Raw genomic sequence first — 15640 nt, 5'->3', positions numbered from 1 at the left:
CAGGCAAAGAAAGAGAGAGGCCCAGTGCACAGAGAAGCAGAGAAAGCTAGTCTACAGAGAGAGTGAGAGGAATAAAACTGAGATGTGCAGAAACTAGAAAAAACCCACGCAGATCCCAATATAGAGTAGCTGCTGTGGTCCTTGATTTCTGGTTCCATCCCTGTGAACCCTCATCAGACTTCCTGCCTTGGGTGCTGGGAGATACCTTAATCGCTATTCAAGTGAATTTCCCATTTTTGGTGAAGCTAGTTTGAATGTATTTTTGTTACGTGTCCACAGAAGTCATGGAATAAAGGAATTCATGTCCAGCTCCTGAAAGGAGGCTAACCCCATGTGGCCTGTACCTGCTCTATCCAAGCACTCTCCATCCAGGCTGTTTCTTCAAATGCTAAAAATTTTTATAGCAAATCCAGCAAATATTGGGAAGAGAATCAAATTGGGGAAGTTCTAAAAATAAGAGACCATGGGATCTCCTGTTTAATTTTAGTCTCAGTTGCCTTTTTCCTTTTCCTGCTTTCTTCTCTGATAATGGCCAATGTTATCTTCTTTCTACTTTACTTTGTGCCTTCTTTTATTCCCTTGCTTCAACCTCATGCCTTTTGAAAACATGCTGTTTTCAGAACAAGAAGAGTCATAAAGTAAAAGCATTTTGGTTTGGGGATGATGTTCTCTAAACCCTGAGGTGCTGTACTTTTGTATGAGATTTAGGGACACGCACACACACACACACACACAAACTACTGACTAAAGAAAAACAGTGCCTGGGATGAGGTTTATAAATTGTGGTGATCAAGGACAAGGCAGGCCCTATGTGGGTCCAGACCAGTTTTCAGAGCTGTGTGCATTCCAACTTGATAGAGATTCCATAGACTTGCAAACTCAAAAAGACTGGAGGATCAAATCTCTTTGCTAAATAAAAGGAAGAATCTATTGATTAAAAGAGCAGGAAATGAAAGCAAAAAAAAAAGAATAATAACTTCAAATGTTAAGAAAAGTGCCCTTTCAGACTATGGAACTAGTTTTGCAATCTAGCTGTGATGCAGGTATTTATTTAGAAGACATCATAGTACTGTATTATATGAAGTCATTAATATTTTCTGCAATGGTTCCCTCTCAACATTTATAAAATGGAAAAATATCAAATACAAAATTGCTCTGAGAAACAGCATGAAAAATTAATGGAGAGACAGCTTCCCAAAAGGTGTGTGATGTGCTCAAAGACAGATGAGTAGAAAACACGAAGAAAAAAAAAAAAGCATGATGAAGATATAGCTGATAAACAGAAGCAGCATGGTCCGTTTTTCTCACATGTATCGTATTTGCTTCCATAATTCATTTTTAATCCCTGCATGTACATACTGCTTTATGATTAGAACATTCTTTTATTCAAGGTGTGAAAAGGAGGAGAGGAAAAAGATAGCTAGAGGGCATAGGCTCACAGTTAGCCTGAGGAAAGTCTTGGAAAGTTCTAGCAACCACTAGAAGCAACCTTTTAATGGTTGAACTCAGTGAGCTCCTACTAAGGCACATTATTTACCATGACAATTACATTGCAACCTGATCCTGTGGTTTCTACTGGGAAATTCCATCCTGTCTTTCTAAACTTTATTTTCTTTTAAAATTACAAAAGTGAAACAAGAAAAATTGCTTTTCTCACATACTCCTTTTAATCCTTAACCTACTTAGCTTTGTGTCCTTCAAATGGCAAAGAGAATTAATAATACTGTAGGGTGTAAAAACCCAGGGCTGGGTTTTATATAAAGGGGAGGTATTAGCTCCAGGCTGAAGTCTCTTGCCTGATGCCAAAAGTGTGCGCTATTCTCCCCAGACAGGATGGCGCTGGATGCTGTGTTAGCCAGGTTATAAACACAGGGGTCTCCACTGAGATTATCCCAAAGACATGCCCAAGTATGTGACTGAGGAGGACAACTTTGTAATTGTGTAAAAGGGCCTTAAGCTTTGTGTGTGCCTTTGCAATATTTTTCGAAGTAATTTTCAAACCCAGGTTTTTAATATTATTACCCTTCTTAAGTAAGGCAACTTCATGTACCTAGGGGGGAACAACCTCCACAGAGTGATTTGAAATACCCTACCAGGCTTCACTTGCAGAAAAGGACGTGGTTGCCTAGCATCCTGCATCTGGCACAGCTCTTGTTTCCCCTTTCCCAGAAATTCCATACCAGAGTCTCTTCACTGGGTCAGCTAGCAGAGGACATCAGTCACTGCTGATAAGAATTTACTGAACATCCCACGACTTGGCCAGTCTTTAGATCTTAACTTAAATATCACTTTCTTAGAAACACATTCCCTGACACTCCAGATTAGTTTATGCATTATCATGTTGGTGATTGTACTGTTAGGATTATTTGATTAAGGTCAGTTTCCAACCTCCATCCCCCCAGCTTTAAGCCCCCGGAACAGTGTTTATTTTGATTATCAAAGTATTCTCAATAACCAGCACATAACCCAATCCTTTCTAGGTATTTAATAAATACCTATTGAGTGGCTGGATCAATGAATGAATGAAATACATATGTACTATTTAATGGTCTGCAATTAAAATTTTTTTTCTGTTGGCATGGCTCCAGGCCCAATCCCTGAACACTCTGCCTTTGGAATCTCATCCATAAATCATAATGTTGAATACCATCATCTGTATATAGGTGTTGACTCCAAAGTTCACATCTCTCGCTCCAATTTCTCCCCCAACTCTAAATTCATATCATCACCTCCTTAGTAGACAACATATCTTTTTAGTTTTCCAATAAGCATCTAAAAATATGCCTAAAGCAAAACTTTTGATTCCCAAGAATTATCAAAACTACTTTTCTGAATTTCAACATTAAATGAATATGTGATAATATTAGGAAATTATTGTTCACTTCTTATGGATGATAACAGCATTATGGTTGTTAAAAAATGATGTGAAGTAGGGACTTCCCTGGTGGTGCAGTGGTTAAGAATATGCCTGCCAATGCAGGGGACACAGGTTCGAGCCCTGGTCTGGGAAGATCCCACATGCTGCGGAGTAACTAAGCCTGTGCGCCACAACTACTGAGCCTGTGCTCTAAAGCCCGCGAGCCACAACTACTGAAGCCTGCTCACCTAGAGCCAGTGCTCTGCAACAAGAGAAGTCACTTCAATAAGAAGCCAGTGCACCACAACTAAGAGTAGCCCCCGCTCACTGCAACTAGAGAAAGTGCGTGCGCAGCAACAAAGACCTAATGCAGCCAAAAATAAATAAAATTTTTAAAAAATGATATGAAGTAAATAAGAGGAATTTTAAAAAATGTTTATCAAGTACTTACTACACTGTAGGCATTGAGCTAGGCTCTAGGAAATCTCATAAATGATTCGCCTGGGCTGGTGTTGCCCTAGGCTCTGCCTTCTGTCCTCTTCTCATCGCCTCACTCTCTCTGGGCACTTTACAGAGGCTTTAATTACCACCTTTGAATGTGAGGATCACAAAAATCCTATTTCTGATCCCAAAGACACCTCTTCTCAGATTATAGCCAGTTTATTAACCCAGAATAAGACCAATAGGGAATGTCACAATTTAGTAAACTCAATATCTGGAGGCAATCCAATGGACTCCAGCTATGTCCTGGGAGCGTCTGCCTTGGGAATTTCAAGACCAGGATTTAAGGGAAATCTTCCAGCTGCCTGGGGACCAGTTTATGGGGAATCTTATAGCCTAGAAAAAAGAGTATGTTAACACCCCAATTATATCTCATATTTATATAGGAGCTTATAGTTTTTTTTTAAGTGCTTTTACATTATCACCATGGTACAGATAAGAAAACTAGGGTTCAAGGAAGCTAGCTAACTTACCCAACTTCTAGGGCTAACATTAATATATGGTAGAATTCTAACAATATCCCAACTCAGTATCATCCCTCCTCTGCAACAGGGCATCAAATAGAGACATGATGCTCTAGGAAACAATGAGCCCTGAAGTTTTTAGAGTAAGTGGATAGCAGGATGGAAGAGGTATTTAAGAAAGATTAATATGGCTGTGATATGCAGGATGGATGGAGGAAGAACTGAGGTTGGGAGACCGTGTAGAAACCACTGTGTGAGTGGTGATGAGGCCCTGGTTTAGAGAGATGAAGTAGAAATACAGAGGCATCAGGGTTTGATGCTAAATGAAATTAGAGCATGAAAGAAAAGGCTGATTTTAAAATGTCTTTAGGGCTTCCCTGGTGGCTCAGTGGTTGAGAATCTGCCTGCCAATGCAGGAGACACGGGTTCGAGCCCTGGTCTGGGAAGATCCCACATGCCGCGGAGCAACTAGGCCCGTGCGCCACACCTACTGAGCCTGTGCGTCTGGAGCCCGTGCTCCGCAACAAGAGAGGCCACGATAGTGAGAGGCCCGCGCACCGCGATGAAGAGTGGCCCCCGCTTGCCGCAACTGGAGAAAGCCCTCGCACAGAAACGAAGACCCAACACAGCCAAAAATAAATAAATAAATAAATAAATAAAATGTCTTTAAAGCTTCAAACCATGGAGGTTAGAAGCAGAGAACTGGGAATGGGAGGAGTACTGGAGGAAGCTGACGACTTTGATTTTGACATTGGGAAATGAGAGTGTGAGACCTATGAGTATATCTGAACTTCTTACCTTTGTGGGGGGACTGGGTCAGAAATAACCCCAACTAGAGAGGTGGTCCAGGGAGAAAGATGAGAATGTCTTTTATGGAGGCTGTGGTGATGGGGCCAGGAGGGCAGGAACCATAATTTAACCCATGGGGTGTATATCTAAAATTTGAGTTGTGGTTAAAAAGTAAGAAGAGGCAGGAGCAGAGGAGGATATGGAAGAGTGGAGCAAAATAGGGGTCAGTGAAGGTAGACAGTGGTGGTTTGGAGGCAGGAAACAGAAGGTGATTTATGCAATCTTTGAAAGCAGGTCCAACAGCTGGCATTTTGCATCCATTTGGAGTGAGACAAGCTAGGACCATAGAAAGGGGTCAGTTTGGAATGGACCAAGGGTGGATGCCCTTTAGGGAGCAGGGGCAAGGGGACTAGAACTAGAGTGAGAAGTGGAGCTGGGACTTCGCTAATGGTCCAGTGGCTAAGACTCCATGCTCCCAATGCAGGGGGGCCAGGTTTGGTCCCTGGTCAGGGCGCTAGATCCTGCATGCTGCACCTAAAGATACTGCATGCCACAGCTAAAGATTCCTCAAGCTGCAACAAAGATCCCACATGCCGCAACTAAGACCCGGAGCAGCCAAATAAATAGATTAAAAAAATAATAAAGTGTATTTAAATTTTTTTATTAATTTATTTTTAATAAATTTATTTATTTATTTATTTTTGGCTGCATTGGGTCTCCATTGCTGCATGCAGGCTTTCTCTAGTTGTGTCAAGCTAGGGCTACTCTTCATTGTGGTGAACAGCTTCTCATTGCAGTGGCATCCCTTGTTGAGGAGCACAGGCTCTGGGTGCACGGGCTTTAGTAGTTCTGGTGCGCAGGCTCAGTAGTTGTGGCTCACGGGCTCTAGAGCGCAGGCTCAGTAGTTGTGGTACACGGGCTTAGTTGCTCCATGGCTTGTGGGATCTTCCCGGATCAGGGCTTGAACCCATGTCCCCTGCATTGGCAGGCAGATTCTTAACCACTGCACCACCAGGGAAGTCCTGAAAACTACTTTTAATTTTGCTTTCTTCGTAGTACGGTCTGGGCCCGGTAACAGTCTGTGGCCCAGGGGTTGGGGACCCCTGCCTCAGGAGACATTTTCAGTGTTTTTCTTTCCTTTCTTTCCTTCCTTCCTTTGACTCCTTCTCAGGAAGAGCCGTATATCATATCGTGGGCCCTAGTCAGGACAAAAGTGACTTCTACAAGTTACATTAGGATCCCTGCTGTTCTCCAGCTCAATCCTCATTCTGGGTTCTTGCACACATATGGGATGAGAGAGGGCTTGAGAAATGGGATCTTTTTGAGAAGATATTCCAAACTTCCGGATGCACATTTTCCCAGAGTCCTGTCCTCAGAATATGGGGTAGGGAAGGGGCCATTATGGTTCACTTCTTTAAAAAGCTTTGTGGCTTATCTCTCTCCTTGGGCAGTATCTGGTGTGTGTACAGACACAGCTTACATCCAGTCCCAGACTGACATGGTGATAGGAATGTTAAAAGAATCCTATGGGAAGGAACTGGCTTGCTCTTTGGTGTACTAGTTAGTGTTCACCAGAGAAATGAAACCAATGGGATCAATAGCTAGATAGATACACAGGAAAATAGGGAGATTGAGAGAGATTTATTTTAAAGAATCCGTTCATGCGGTTGTGAGGCTGACAAGTCCAAAGTGTGTCAGGCAGACGAGCAGGCTGGGAACTCAGGCAAGGTGTCTATGCTGCCTGAGGCACAATTTCTTCTTCAGTAAACCTCAGCCTTTGCTCTTAAGGTGTTCGATGGATCACATGAGGCCCATCCACATTATGGAGGGTAATCCGCTTTACTTAAAGACTACTGATTGTTAAATGTTAATCACATCTACAAAAATACCTTCACAGCAACACATAGACTAATATTTGACTAAACAACTAGGTATCATAGCCTAACGAAATCAACACATGTAATTATCCATCACACTGCATTCTCAGTAATGATCCCTCCAGAAGCTGTGACTTCCCTTCCTGAGTCAAGGAGAATGAGATATTGCCCTTTCCAGAACGCACAGAGGAAAAAACTAGCTGCGACAACCTCTAGCTAACAAAGAGGCATAGAAGGAGACAGTAGAAGATCTCAAGAAAGATTTCATTTGGGCTAGGCCTGGAGCTTACCCATCACTTCCTACCACATTCATTGGCCATACCTCATAGCATTGAACCTGGGGAACGTAGTTTAGCAGTGCTATGGAAAAATGAGAAATAAGTTTGTGGCCAGTGTCTGCCACAGAGTCAAAATTTCTAGCTTCAGGGACTCATTAGATGGTAGTTCTGTTAACCAAGATAAGCACACAGAAGAGAAGATGTGATGGAAAGATACTAAACCCAGTTTTTAGCATGTAGAGTCTTCAATGCCTGTGGAACATTCAGGTGAAGATGTTCTGTTGGCAGCCTGAAATGAAGGTCTGGAGATCAGGGAAGAGGTTGGCACTGGAGATCAAGATTTGGAGAGTCTTTGGCTTGTGGGTATTATAACAAGAAAGTGAGAGAGAAGAAAGAGGATGAATCTTTAAAGAGACAAGTAAAGAAAAAGGGGCTGGTGAAAGAGTGTTTTAGGTTGAGAAGAAAGCAAAAAGGACAGGATCTCAAACGTTAAGGGAGGAGAGGGTTTCAAAAAAGGGAGTGGTCAAGTGTCATATGCATAGCAAAATGAAGAGAATTTGGAAAACATTATTTGCACTTAGTTATTATTTTTTGTCTTCTACATTCAAAAATCCTCTCTCAGATTGTTCTCCTTTTGGAAAAGCAGATCAAACAGTTTACTGTAAGATATGAACATCTAGGTTCAAGATGGTAGATTAAGCACAAGTATTTATCTTCTTTCTCACCTAAGATACCATTAAAATGGCAGCAAAGGAATAAACAAAAGCATATAAATCCACAACAGAGAGAATAGGAGAGTCTTCAAATCTATTTCTAGAAAACAGAGAGTGGAGAGAGGACTGTTGATACAGAGCAAAGGAAGCCAAAACTAATACAGCCTACCTGAATCCAGAAGAGGCTCCCAGCTGGGTGAAGCAAAGGAAAGGAAGAGTGGGAGAGAGGACAGGGGCCTCAAACAGGAAGTGTGAATAAAAGACAGACAGTGGAAGAGGAAAATGTGAGTATAAAAGGTGAGTCTAAAGGAGGAGGAGGCAGAGAATACATTTCTATTTCTTTTTATTTATTTATTTATTCATTCATTCATTTTTGGCTGCATTGGGTGTTTGTTGCTGCACACAGGCTTTCTCTAGTTGCAGCGAGTGGGGACTTCTCCTTGCAGTGGCTTCTCTTGTTGTAGAGCAAGGGCTCTAGACGCTCAGGCTTCAGTAGTTGTGGCACGCGGGCTCAGTAGTTGTGGCTCACGTGCTCTAGAGTGCAGGCTCAGTAGTTGTAGCGCACGGGCCTAGTTGCTCCGCAAAATGTGGGATCCTCCCAGACCAGGGCTTGAACCCATGTCCCCTGCGTTGGCAGGCGGATTCTTAACCACTGCGTCACCAGGGAAGCCCCAAGAGAATTCCTTTCTAATTGAAGCTCCTGAGTGTCTCCTGAATGTACAGGAGCTCTGACCACAGATCTCAAGAACAGAAGTACAATGGGCAGCACTGTTGAGCTGGGCCAGGAGCCCTACTTCCCTGGGTTTTATAATACACATGCTGTTTGTTTTTTTTTCAGCTTAAAACCAACCCATAGATCAATCATGGAAAATTGATTATGGTGACACAATAAAATGTAACAATATCAGTCTCGGCAAGAAAAAATTTGATGGAGGTCTGCTGTGGAAGAGGGGACACGCTCAATTACCTTATCACTGTCTTTCAAAACAGAAATTTGAGAGGCACAGTCTACATTGACAGAAAAAAGAGTGTAGGTTGAGTTGGTGGTTTGAAGGTACAGGTGTGAGCGGTGAAGGTAGTGGTACTATAGCTGTGTCTGGAGGGGAAGCAGGTACGTAGGGTAGTGAGAGGAAGTTAAATCCTCACCCATCATAACAGGAAGTTAACGCACAATGTTACAAGTTGTTAAATCAAGGAATATTTTTTACAGAAATAAAAGTAACTGTTAGGAGAATTTAAAGCACAAGTTTTCCAAGTGGTTTTCAAGACATGGGACCAAGAGAAAGGAGCATTAAGAAGGACGAAAGCTGCTTTTATGTCTTCTGTGTTATTTGATCTTTTCAACCACGTGTGAAATTGGTTGAATGTTTTCATATATAAAAATATCTACACTGAGGGCTTCCCTGGTGGCGCAGTGGTTGAGAGTCCGCCTGCCGATGCAGGGGACACGGGTTCGTGCCCCGGTCTGGGAAGATCCCACATGCCGTGGAGCGGCTAGGCCCGTGAGCCATGGCTGCTGGGCCTGCATGTCCAGAGCCTGTGCTCCGCAACGGGAGAGGCCACAGCAGTGAGAAGCCCACGTAATGCAAAAAAAAAAAAAAAAAAAAAAAAAAAAAAAATCTACACTGATATAGGAAGATCTCCAAGTAAAGTTTTAAAAAGTACGTCTCCGGGGCCTCCCTGGTGGCGCAAGTGGTTGAGAGTCCGCCTGCCGATGCAGGGGATACGGGTTCGTGCCCCGGTCTGGGAGGATCCCATATGCCGCGGAGCGGCTGGGCCCGTGAGCCATGGCCGCTGAGCCTGCGCGTCCGGAGCCTGTGCTCCGCAACGGGGGAGGCCACAACAGTGAGAGGCCCGCATACCGCAAAAAAAAAAAAGTACGTCTCCGAATGATATATTCATTACGTTATCATTTAAATAACAAGGAACACAACACAAAATAGTTCCTTGTGTTCTGTGGGTACATATCCTTGTACGCAAATGCACAGAAAGGTCTAGAGGATTTCTACTGAACTAATAGAAATGTTTCCCTCTAGCAGGAGGATAGAGTTGGGATAAGGGAGAGGGTGGTCCCAGAAGGGCAGGATCTCAGGGGCTGCCCTGTATAACTGGGTCTTCCCTGGCGGCGCAGTGATTAAGAATCCGCCTGCCAATGCAGGGGACATGGGTTTGAGTCCTGGTCCGGGAAGATTCCACATCCTGCGGAGCAACTAAGCCCATGCACCACAACTACTGAGCCTGTGCTCTAGAGCTCGCACACCACAACTACTGAGCCCGTTGCCGCAACTACTGAAGCCCTCGTGCCTAGAGCCCGTGCTCCACAAGAAGAGAAGCCACCGCAATGAGAAGCCCGTGCACTGCAACAAGGAGCAGCCCCTGCTCGCCACAACTAAAGAAAACCCCCGCACAGCAAGGAAGACCCAACACAGCCAAAAATAAATAAATAAATAAATAAATAACGCTGCGTGACCCACGTGTGAAAAGTCAGCGTGTATATCATTGTATAGCACAGGGAACGTTACTCAATACTCTGTAATGGCCTATATGGGAAAAGAATCTAAAAAAGAGTGGTTATATGTATATGTATAACAGATTCACTTTGCTGTACACCTGCAACTAACACACCATTGTAAATCAACTATACCCCAATAAAATTTTTTTTTTAAAGTCAGTGTAAATTTGTGCAACACTGTGGTCCTGGTCAAGGGGTGCTTAGCCTTCTCTGCACTGTTTTTTTGTTTTGTTTTGTTTTTTAACAACAAAGCATATTGCTTTTTCAGTAAAACTAAACTTAAAAAAATGATGGCTGACTGCCATTCAATGTGTTCTCTCTCCCATGAGCATTTTATTTTCATTAGGGGACAAGACCTTAACTCCAAAAAATGAATCTCTAATGAAGCTGTTTAGAGATCAGAGTAGGTTAAAGCAGAAACCATGTGGATCAGGAGGGATTCCCAGGATTCTGGAAGCTTCCCCATAAGGGCAGTTGTCAGTTCCACATGTGAATGACTGTGTGGTCAATAAGCTTTCCTGGGGCTTCCCTGGTGGCGTAGTGGTTGAGAGTCTGCCTGCCAATGCAGGGGACACGGGTTCGAGCCCTGGTCTGGGAGGATCCCACATGCCACGGAACAACTAGGCCCGTGAGTCACAACTGCTGAGCCTGCGCATCTGGAGCCTGTGCTCCGCAACAAGAGAGACCGCGATAGTGAGAGGCCCGCGCACCGCGATGAAGAGTGGCCCCCGCTCGCCGCAACTAGAGAAAACCCTCACACAGAAACGAAGACCCAACACAGCCAAAAAATTAATTAATTAATTAATTAATTAAGAAAATAATAATAATAAGCTTTCCTGATGTCTGATGCTTTCCATAAATTAAGTTAGACAATTCCTCTGATGCAGGAGGACCAGCTCCATAATAGAATCCTTGCAACTTCCTGATTCCTTGATGATTCAAAATAAACAAACAAAATAATGGCAAATCCATCATATCCCAGTTCCCCCCAGATACTCTCTCTGGTTATCTGACTTTGTGTGTCATCTTCTAAAGAAGTTCCCTGGGCAGCCTCTTTTGAAGTTAGGAGGGAGCATATTGTTTGGATATGAGTTGAGGGGAGGTGCTGGGAAGACGAAAGAAAAATGTAGTAAGCAATTAATGATATTCTTGGTTCAGCCCCCTCTATAGAAGCCATAGTCAAAAGCAAATGTCTCTGTTTCCAGTTTTTACCAAATCTCTGGAGAGGACATACATCTCTTAGATTTACAAAACACTAAAGAAACAAGGTTGTGAGTTTGGGTCGTAAGTCACAGTGGTCACTTCAAGATGTAATTCTTAAAATACCCATCTCTCAGCATTAGCCACAGTCGAGACTTGCTACAATCCAGATTCGAAAGAAATGTATTCTGACAATTCTATGACAAATATACTATATATTTTGCTGCACTGGAAATTAAGGCAGAAAAAATTGTGATTATATTTTTAAAAAGGAATCCTTATCTTTTGAAGCATTATACTGAAATTTGAATGTATTAAATGATCTGCTATCTAGAGTTTGCTTTTAAGCAATCCAGTTTGTGGGAGAGGGTGTCAATGGAAGTAAAAATGAAACAAGCAGGTAACTGTTGAAGTTGAAAGATGGGTACATGGAGGTTAATTATTCTATTCTTTTTACTTGTGTATGCATATATATATATATATATACACATATATATATGTATGTACATATATACATATATATGTAGATATATCTGAAATTTTCTATAATAAATGTTTTTTTTTTTTAAAAAAAACTAAAAAAAGAAAAGAAAGAAAGAAAAAAGAAATTAAGACAGGCTCCCACAGCAGGGCTTTAAAGAAATAGGAGCCTTAAGCATACACAGACAAAATGGAGTTGGAGGGGGATATTGTTTAACACAAGCTGTCTTCATTTTACAAAGAGATTGGTATGATCACAGGATATTACAGAATAATAGGACTAGAAGATATTTCAAGTCTTTGTCACAGCTAAGTAAACTGAAGCTCAGGCTGAAGAACTCGTTAAAATTACATAGTTATTTCCAAGGACAGACTCGTAGCACTGACAGTATAAAGGGAGGAAAAACGTCCTTTTACCCTCTTAGGTTTTGTAGCAGGGACTAAGAATTAAACCAACATAAGAGAGATTAACAGGAGGAAAGCATACAAATTTTAATGAACATTTTTACGTGTATGCAGTCGTCTTCAGAACAAAAATAAAGACACGAAGAAGGCCAAAAACTTGTTAGGCCAAAAAGCTTATATACCATTTTATGTGAAGAACTATAAATTTTGAGAATTTGACAAGACAAAGGGGCTTGAGCTGGGAGGCAGTAAATCGTGAGACAGTGACTAGGAAACATATGGGGAAACTAATGGAAGATCAGGGTTATTTTAGTAGGTTTGTTTGTACAGGTCCTTTTAGGCACTGACTCCCAGTCTCTGGTGATAAGAATGGTCTTCTCTTCCTGGTGCATGGAGGGCATCTTTCTCATGGGAAATTTTATGACTGGCTTTTAGGTAGAAACGGGGAGGTCATAGAGGCCTTCCTGCATCTGCCGTTTCTCAGATGCCTTCGGCTCAGAATAGTAATCAATACGCCACCGGGCATATTTTGGGTGACATGTTCTGAAGCGCCCCTTCAATGGCAAATCTTCATCGATTTATTTATTCAGTCAATAAATGCACATAGAGCATTTACCGTGTATCCAGTACTGTGCTAGACTCTCAATAAATGCAAGCGTTAAGTGTCCATGCAGGCGTTCCTAATTCATCCCCACACTTTTTTCTGTCTTAAAACTCTATTTAACACAGAGTTCCAGGCTATCTTTGGAAATGAATCCTATTTGTGGTCCCCAGACATAGGTGTTTGCTTTAAATTGTTCTCCTCTAGGACTTCCCTGGTGGTGCAGTGGTTAAGAATCCACTTGCCAATGCAGGGGACACGGGTTCGAGCCCTGGTCCGGGAAGATCCCACATGCTGCGGAGCAACTAAGCCTATGCACCACAGCTACTGAGCCTGTGAGCCACGGCTACTGAGCCCACGTGCCACAACTACTGAAGCCCGTGAGCCTAGAGCCCCTGCTCTGCAACAAGGGAAGCCACCGCAATGAGAAGCCCACACACCGCAACGAAGAGTAGCCCTCACTCACCGCAACTAAAGAAAGCCCACGCACAGCAATGAAGACCCAACACAGCTAAAAATAAAATTAATTAATTAATTTAAAAAATTGTTCTCCTCTGATTTGTTTAAAATGAAGTAAAAATTGTTGGGCCGGGCACCTTAAATATTCCAAGGGAAGTACCTCCACAATGACTCACAGCACAGATGTAGCTCTTATGGGGCTGCTGGTGCTCACATTCATGGTCCAACTGCCATGAGTGGGCAGGATGGCACCTCTTTATATAACCATCTTAGAAGTCACAATGTTTGCTCTCACATTTACTTCTCTAAGACCCCACAGCTCAGTGGGCCAGGGTGAAGGTGTGCCCACACCCCAGGTCAAAACTCTGTCCCCCTGAACCCAGACGATGGCAACTCAGCTTGCCCATTGACATGATTGTCTGGGTCATTACAAGGTTCCCTGCTCAGCTTATGGAATCAGAAATCAGGTGAACAAAGAATCAGTGTGGGCAATCAAGCATTAAAGCAGCTTACAACTCAGAGAAAAGTGGCTCAGGAGGAGGTAGGGAAGGAGTGTCCAGAATTAATGACCATTTTATGGTGAACTTGCTACCAAATGTGACACTATCCTAATAGTCTGCTTGTTACCTTGGCTATGGAAATATCCCTGAGGGCTCTTTCAAGCATTCAGTCATTCAACAAACACTATCTGACTACTTATGATATGTCAGGCCTTCTTCTAAGCCCTGGAGAAAAAGATATAAGAAAGTCCATGCCCTTGGGAAACCTGCAGTCTGAAATCTGGATAGAGACACAATAAATAAAAGCACACAGAATAGGGTTTCAGCCTATTAGAGAAGTAAGCCTGAAACTAGAAATTTTCAACCAAAGAAACCATATTGGAGACCAGGATAGGCTACATAATTTGCAGAGCTCAGTGCAAGATAAAAATGCTGAGTTCCTTATTTAAAAGTTGTTAAGAATTTCAAGACAGCAGCAACAGAGCATTAAACCAAGCATGGGGCCTTTCTAAGTGAAGGATCCTGTGTAACTATACAGATTGCATGCTCATCCGATTGGCCCTGTTGCAGATTCTGGTCTCAGAAAGATAAGGACCAGCCCTGAGAATACCCAGCTCAATACTTATGAAAGGATAAGTGGTCAGATAATTCAGAATAACCCTTTTGCTTTTCCTGCACTGAGGATAACTATTACTATGAGAATGAGCATCATGGTGATCTGGCAGGCAGACTGCAGAGATTCTGTGTGTCTCAATCCTATTTCTATAGCACATTTCTATAGCACATCTATAGATGTGGTGGGTCCTCACCCACATCTGCCTGCACAGCTCCTCAGGATGCACAGACAAGCATTTCCAAGACAGCTGATTCTGTGTCTGGCTTTGGAGGCTTGTTAGCTAGCTGAGATCAGTCTTTAGTGATAATTGAGTGCAGACACCCCGGGTTCCCATGCAGGTGCACCCATTTGCAGGGGAAGAAATAGGTATTTGAGAGGCAGTAAATTATCCTTCTCGCACCTGATACACACTGTACAAATAAACAATACCAGCTGGTTCCTGAAAATGCATGACTTGGTCCACTGGGAAGCCAAGAGCAGAAAATGTTCTTGAATATGCTAACACCTCTAATAAGAGTGAAGAGTGCTTAATTAAAGAAGTAATTAGCTTTGTACACAGGAAGGAACAAACGGATGAAAGTATACACAACACACAGATATAAATAACTTCTAATTTAAGAGCTTGGAGTTTGAAAGGGAATGGTACTTGCTGGTTTGTAGGGAGAAACTCAATGTTCCCCACCTTCTTACCCACCCCAAGGGGTGTAGAGAGTTTGCTCTGGGTGAAAGCAAGGACATAATTGGGCCATGGTGTGAAGGGGTGGAACTTTTGATATAATCAACAAAGGTTAAAAACTCTGCCTTGCCCCATCATTTAAAAGTCTAGGGATGGGACTTCCCTGGTAGTCCAGTGGTTAAGACTCTGCGCTCCCAATGCAGGGGGCCCAGGTTCGATCCCTGGTCAGGGAATTAGATCCCGCATGCCACAACTAAAGATCCTGCATGGCACAACTAAAAATCCCGCATGCCGCAACAAAGATCTCGCACACAGCAACGAAGATCCTGCATGCCACAACTGAGACCCGGCACAGCCAAACAAACAAACAAACAAATAAATAAATTTTAAAGTCTACAAATAATAAATGCTACAGAGAGTGTGAAGAAAAGGGAACCCTTCTACACTGTTGGTGGGAATGTAATTTGGTACAGCCACTGTGGAAAACAGTATGGAGGTTCCTTTAAAAACTAAAAATAGAGCTACCATATGATCCAGCAATCCCTGGGCATACATGCAGGGAAAATTCTAATTAGAAAAGATACATGCACTGCAATGGTCATAGCAGCACTATTTACATTTGGGAAGCAACCCAAATGTCCATCAACAGATGAACAGATCAAGAAGATGCAATATAGGGACTTCCCTCGTGGTCCAGTGGTTGAGAATCCAC

At 42.7% G+C, this 15640-nt stretch overlaps 1 non-coding gene across 1 annotated transcript; it reads left to right on the top strand.

The window, feature by feature from the left end:
- Positions 1 to 15088: 15088 nt before the first annotated feature.
- Positions 15089 to 15161, top strand: TRNAG-CCC (transfer RNA glycine (anticodon CCC)). Its single transcript has one exon. It is a non-coding gene; the product is annotated as a tRNA-Gly (tRNA).
- Positions 15162 to 15640: the final 479 nt, after the last annotated feature.

This window comes from Mesoplodon densirostris, chromosome 11 (assembly GCF_025265405.1).
Source record: "Mesoplodon densirostris isolate mMesDen1 chromosome 11, mMesDen1 primary haplotype, whole genome shotgun sequence".
Classification (NCBI taxonomy): domain Eukaryota; kingdom Metazoa; phylum Chordata; class Mammalia; order Artiodactyla; family Ziphiidae; genus Mesoplodon; species Mesoplodon densirostris.
Note: the sequence above shows the minus strand (reverse complement) of the source record. Positions and strands in the feature narration are given on the sequence as shown.